We start from the raw sequence: 6,250 nt of genomic DNA on the forward strand, positions 1-6,250 counted from the left end.
CAGAGCCCTTTCCTGCTCTTGGCCTTACTCAAAGCTGGTAGATTTCTATGCCACCTGGTACATGAGCAGCATTCCTAGGTGTAGAAATGTGGCCTCCAGAAGCCAAAGAAGATTGACAGGCATTGTGCTTCACTGTTTTTGCAAGGAGAGTCAAGAACTATCAGAACAGATAAAATTTTAAAGAATGATTATACCAAGTGTTGGAAAGAATGTGGAGAATCTGGGAATCTAATATAATGTTGGTGGGTGTAAAATTGTACCACCACTTTACAACATAATTTGGCAGTTTCTTAACAACTTAAATATTTCCCTATCAACTGTCGAGGCACTGTACTCCTAGTTATTAACTCAAGAGAAAAGCAACGTAGCTTCATAGAAAGAGTTCACTATGAATTTTATAGCAGCTTAATTTTTCATAGCCTCAAACTGCAAACAACCCAAATGTCAATTAACAGATGAATGGATACATAAATTGTGTTACAGTCATACAATAGAACACTACTCAGCAATAAAAAGAATGAACTACTGATACAAACAACATGGATGGATCTCACAATAATTATGCTGCATGAAAAGAACTGTACAAAAGGGAGTCAATACTTGATGATTAAATTTATATAAAATTCAAGAAAAAGCAATTTAATCTATAGTGAAAGTAACAAATAAAGTCACCTGGGGATAAGAGCCAGGGAAGGCAGGGCCCACAAAAAAATCCTGGAATCCAGACCATAAGATTAGACAAAGTCTTTCAGTCTTTCCCAGAAGATCTTGGTCAGCAAGGAAATTTAGGCCAAAACTGGACTGAGAACTGTTTTCTGTCACACTGCTATCCACTTCAAGGCACACAATTCTAACACACACAGATCTAGGAGCACATCAAAAGCTGCTCACTTCTTCATGCTGGTAGAGCCCACTTCTGATTTCAATTCTCTCCACATAGTAAAAAGAATTCCCCCAAATTTAAAGATGGATTAAACTCATAACATTAAAAGTAGCTGTTCCAAAAGTCACACAGCAAACCAGAGCAATGCAGGGTAGTCAGTTCCAGGGTCTGAGTGACTGAGGCTGGATAAATCCATCACAAGCATCCATGAGACAACAATGTTCTTAGCGTCCAAGGAAGCCTCTGCAAGCTGCCAGAAAAAACCTAGCTCAGGTCCTTGTGGCCAAAGATGGGTTATATCCACCCCCACACCAGTGAGAGAAAAGGTAGGGAGCCTCCTCTACAGGCTCAGGGTACTCATGAATCTCTCTAGGAATTGGGGAGCGAGCACCGATTTCTGACTTCCTTGAGCACGCTGGGGTGACTGGTGCAACTGTGGGGCCCAACAAGCTGGCAGAGGTGAGGTGGCTTCTAACAGAGGCACTGGCAATGACCTAACTCTAGGAAGGGCTCTGGGCAGGTGAGAAACTGCAATTGTAGCTTCCGAAAGATTACCACATACCTGGCACCCATCAGGCATCTCTCCAGCATGGAGGTTCAGATGTATGATGCTCTAACTTCTGGCAGATGATGCCTTCACAAAGGGTAATCTCAGAGCTGCCCTCAGGTATGAGCTATGTTGAACAGGGAGACAGCATATCCACTGCACTCCTAAGAACTTTCTCCAGTGTGAACTTTCTGGTGCTGAATGACATCATGCCTTTATATGGCTTTTCTCTAATCTGAACGTTCTGGTGCACGAACTTACAGATGCAGCTGAAAGCACTCCAACACTGGCTACACTGATAAAGCCTTTTTGTTCTGGTGCAGAACAAGAAAGCTCCTGGTGAAGGCTTTCCCGCAGTTGCTGCACTCCTGAGGCCTCTCCCGTGTGAATTCTGCAGTGCTGAATGCAGCAGGAGCTTTGGCTAATGAATTTCCCATATTTGTCATCCACGTAAGACCTATCACCAGTGAACCAGTTTCTAGTGTGCAATAAGAATGCAGCTTTAGCTAAAGACTTTCACACATTAATAGCACACACGAGGCCCTTCTGCACTGTGGATCCTCTGGTGCTGAACAAGGGGGTCTTTGCAGCTGAAGGCTTTCCCACATCGCTGTACTCATGGGGCTTTGCTCCAGTGTGCTTTCTCTGGTGCTGAACAAGGTGGAAGCTTCCATAGGATTTTCCACATTCAGGGCACTTGTAAGGCCTTTCTGTAGTGTGGATTCTCTGGTGCTGAACAAGAGCGTCTTTGTGGCTGAAGGCTTTCCCACATGTGCTACACTTGTGATTCCTTTGTCTAGTGTGAAAGGCTCCCCACATGCAGAGCCCCTGTGTGGCTTGCTCCTGGTGTGAGGGGCCTCTTGCTGGAAAATGCCTTAGCTGGCCGAGAAATCCTTCCCAGTATCCCTACATGTGGAGGGTTTCTCTGACATGTAGGCTCTGCAGCTCTTCATAAACAAGGCCCTGCCTTCATTCCTGCCGAAGAGTTCTCTCCACTCTGCTGCTTTGGGTGTGCTGAACAAGAACTATTTCCCACATGCCTCACCTGGGAGCGGTTTCTCCACAAGGGCGTGTCCCCAGATGCTCAGCCAGGTGCAAACCATCTTTCAAGATGGGGCCACACATCTCTCTGGGGTAGGCCTTCTAGGTGGAAACTCCTAAGAAACTTTTTCTATAGAAACATTGTGCCCAGAAGATGTTTCTCCATCCTCCACACCACACAAACAACCTGAAAGCAGAGAAATGTTGGTGAAATGTATTTTGGTAGGAAGTGGCAGTCCCAACACAAATGTGTAACAGACACACTCAGGAAGGAGTCCACGGGATTGATGGCAGAGTACGGAAGCTGGGTCAGGGTGAGGAAGGGCCTTGGAGCAGTGCTGGAGCTGTTAAGGTCAGAGAATTGGGCAGCCTCTCCAGGGACAAACACCCAACAATGAGGTAAAGTGCAGAGGAGAGAAGCAAGGTGACCAACACGTTCCCCTGCATCAGATTTCAGCAGGGTCTTGTCTGCTAGTAACAGTTAAGTGCTGTGCAGAAGGGTGTGCCCCGGCCCAGAAAAATGTGAAATACAGTCAATCCTCACTATTAGCATATTCTGTATTTGCAAGTTTGCCTATTCACCAAAACTTATTTGTAACCCCAAAATCAATACTTTCATACTTTCACAGTCACTTGAGCACATACACATGCAGAGAACAGCAAAAAATTTGAGTTGTCCAATAAGCATGTTCCCAGCTGAGGTCGAACAAGGTGATGCTCTGCCTTCTTGTTTCAGTGCCATTAGGTAAACAAGTGTCCTGTGTGTGATATATTTACTGCCATGTTTTTAGCATTTTTGTACTTTTTTGGGTGATTTTGCGGTCTAGTGCTTCTATGCACAAGAAAGCTGTGACATGCCCTATGGAGAAAAAGCTCTGTCAGTCAATTCCCCTGGGGTAACCTGACCATACCACCCAGACACAATCAAATATCGGCTCAGCATTCTCCCTTAATCCCGCTGCACTAGAACCATGGGGGCATTAGTTCACTCTCTGTCCTCATGAGTCTTTTGCCAACACTTCCCTCTCATCTCTGGACCCTACAGGTTGACTCCCATCACCACCGCCCCAGCCCTGGCCCATATCGGAGTAATCTTCATGGCCGCTCCACACACAGCATCTAAGGAGTGCTTGGCAAATTCAACCAGGATTCTGGACTACCCAGACCTCCAAAGGCCATCACTGCCAAGGGTAGCCCTGAGTCTTGCTTTGAGGGCTTTCCTGTCTAGCTTTGTTCCTCGCTTCAATCTCAGCCACCCAAACCCATGTGCAAATGTCAGACACCCTCAGCTTCCTCCCGCTTTTGCATTGCACATGCTGTTGACTCACCAGCTACAGCCTTCCCCTATCCACTCAAGCTCCTATGGATCCCACCCCAGGCATCGTTACTCTCCCAGCTAATTCCATTCACACCTCAGCTGATCCCCCAGCCTGAATGAAACTCTCCAGCTCCCACAAAGGGTCACTAAAACCCTGCTGAGTGCACAGAGGGGTGAAAAGCACCAGCCCTGGCCTCATTCTCATCTCACCTTCATTACTCTTATGCTGTGCCTTTGCAACCACTTCATGTCCCCTCCTCTTGTAAGCCTTGGCACCCGCCAGACCACCCTCCCCTACATAGACCTCCTCTCCTAAGCCTCCCCGAAGTGGCCACTTCTCTCCTTCACCTGTCTTTGTGACTTCCACCATCCTTAACCAAGTGCCCAAGAAAGAAATCCAGTCCTTGGCCCCCATTCTCCCCTTCCCAGCCTGCTAGTAGCACTGCCCCCATGACCTGGAAAGTGTCCTTCCTAAATCTCACCCACAGACCCACACCAGTCCGCACATCATCTGCTAGCGGTGTCCAACTAGAATTCCTCCCCTAAACTCCAGATCCTTGTATCCAGCTGCACACCTGTCACGTCCACTCGAGTGTCTCCAGAACATCTGACTCAACATAGCCAAAACCTAACTCCTGATATTTCTTCTGAAATTTACTCCAGCAACTGAGTTGCCTCTCTCATGTGATAGCACTTTCACTTTTCATCTTCTAAAGCCAAAACTCTTAGTGTCATCCCTGATTCCTCCCTTTCTCTTGCTCATCCTTCGCATTAGAAAATCTAGTTGGGTCTACTTAAACAATAGATCCGGAATCTAATCGGTTTTCCCACCTACACAGCCATCCCCGTCTGGTCCAGCCACCACCAACACTCCTAAACACTTATAGAAGCCCTTGATCAGGTCACCTCCTCTCCTCCTTGACCACCAGTCAGTTCTCTACTCGGCCTCTAGAAGGAGCCTGTTAAGACCTGATTCAGATCACTGTCCTTTTCTATTCTAATCTTCTATGGCTTCCACTACCACAAATTAGTAGCCCAATTCCTCAGCCTCCCTGTCTAGGCATGATGCCTGCCTTTCGGTTCCCTATTTCTGTCAGATATAAGAGAGCCCTGTGGTTCCTTGAACTCTCAATTCTGTCTCACCTCCAAGTACTTGCATATCCTGGTTCCTGCCGCAGCAACGCTTTAGACATCACATCCCCTTGGTTACCAAAACCTGCAGTCATCCCATAAAAGTTCTAGCCTGGATTCTTGACTGTAGGCCGAAAATGATCCCAACAAGGGAAGGGAGAGCGGAAGGAGCAGAGTCCGAGGACACCTTCATCCTGTATGTTAGGAAGCTGGGGCTTGGGAGTCCGAGAGAGTGAGAGGTTGGGGAACTCGCCAGGTATCTGAGGCGTGTCCTGCGGAACTCTCCAGGTTTCTGAGCCGTGTCCACCAGAGCCGTCGCCGCCACGGAGCCCAGCGGGCGCAGCAGCGCGGGGTAGGCGCGCGCCCAGGGAGAGTCCAAGCTCAGCCGACCCCACACCTGAGGCCTGCCCTGGGGTTGGGGAGCCGAGGAGTGTGACCTCGGGCTAAGGATCGCACCGCGAGCAAGCCTCAGACTCCCTAGCATAAGATGCATACGAGGCTCAGGGCGCCGTTTACGGGGATTCGGGCAGAGAGGACCCAAGAGTGCGGCGCCAGCGTGCCCCGCTGGACACCTCCATTAGAGGGAGGTCACGGCGTGTACAAAGGCGCGAAGGACGGCCCCACGCGCTCACATCCTTCCTGGCTCCGTTTCGAAGAACCAACCAAGGAACCCCAGCCTCCCCCGCAGATCGTACAGAGGCTGCTGAGACCTCCCCCAAGACACGCTAGGAACGCGACGCCGAAAGTCCCGCCCCTTCCGCTGTCCGCCATCCCGGAACGCAGCACTCTGGGTAATGTAGTTTTTGCGCTGCATCTGGCGACCTTCCTTTCTCCAGGGAAATAGGTGGGTGGTGCCTCGAGAGGCTCTGGAAAAAAGAGTCGGCATGTTACCCAGAAGAGGGCGGGGCTCCGCTTACTCTTAAAGGGACCGCACTCGATTTTCTATGGTTAGGGTAACCCCATGACTGGTGTACACAAGTCCTGATGGGGTTGGGGTGGTAATGTTTTCTAAATTGCTTCTCTCTTTCCGGGCAGTGTGGGCCTGGGCGAGACGATTTACCTTTCTGGGCCTCCGGGTAAAGAGATATGAAATGAATAATAAAGATAATACTTCTCTCTAGGGGCTTTGTGAAATACCCCTAAATGGTCCTCTAATTCAGTGGTTTTCAAATTGTGATCTCAGGACCAGCAGCATCAGGATCACATGGGAATTTGGAAATGCAAGTTTTTGGGCCCCATCCAGACCTAGTTACTTAGAAACACAGGAGGTGGGGTGGTTGGAGGGGTAGGGGGAAGAGGGTGGGTAAGACCCAGGCACTCTGTGCTTTAA

The 6,250-nt window shown here is 48.9% G+C and overlaps 1 long non-coding RNA gene across 1 annotated transcript; it reads right to left on the bottom strand.

Annotated features, from left to right (window-relative positions):
* Positions 1 to 369: 369 nt before the first annotated feature.
* Positions 370 to 5,694, bottom strand: LOC106782158 (uncharacterized). Its single transcript, XR_001379008.3, has 2 exons — positions 4,933 to 5,694; positions 370 to 2,658 (listed from the first exon to the last, which is right to left on the bottom strand). It is a non-coding gene; the product is annotated as an uncharacterized lncRNA (long non-coding RNA).
* Positions 5,695 to 6,250: the final 556 nt, after the last annotated feature.

This window comes from Equus caballus, chromosome 10 (genome assembly GCF_041296265.1).
Source record: "Equus caballus isolate H_3958 breed thoroughbred chromosome 10, TB-T2T, whole genome shotgun sequence".
NCBI classification, from domain to species: Eukaryota; Metazoa; Chordata; class Mammalia; order Perissodactyla; family Equidae; genus Equus; species Equus caballus.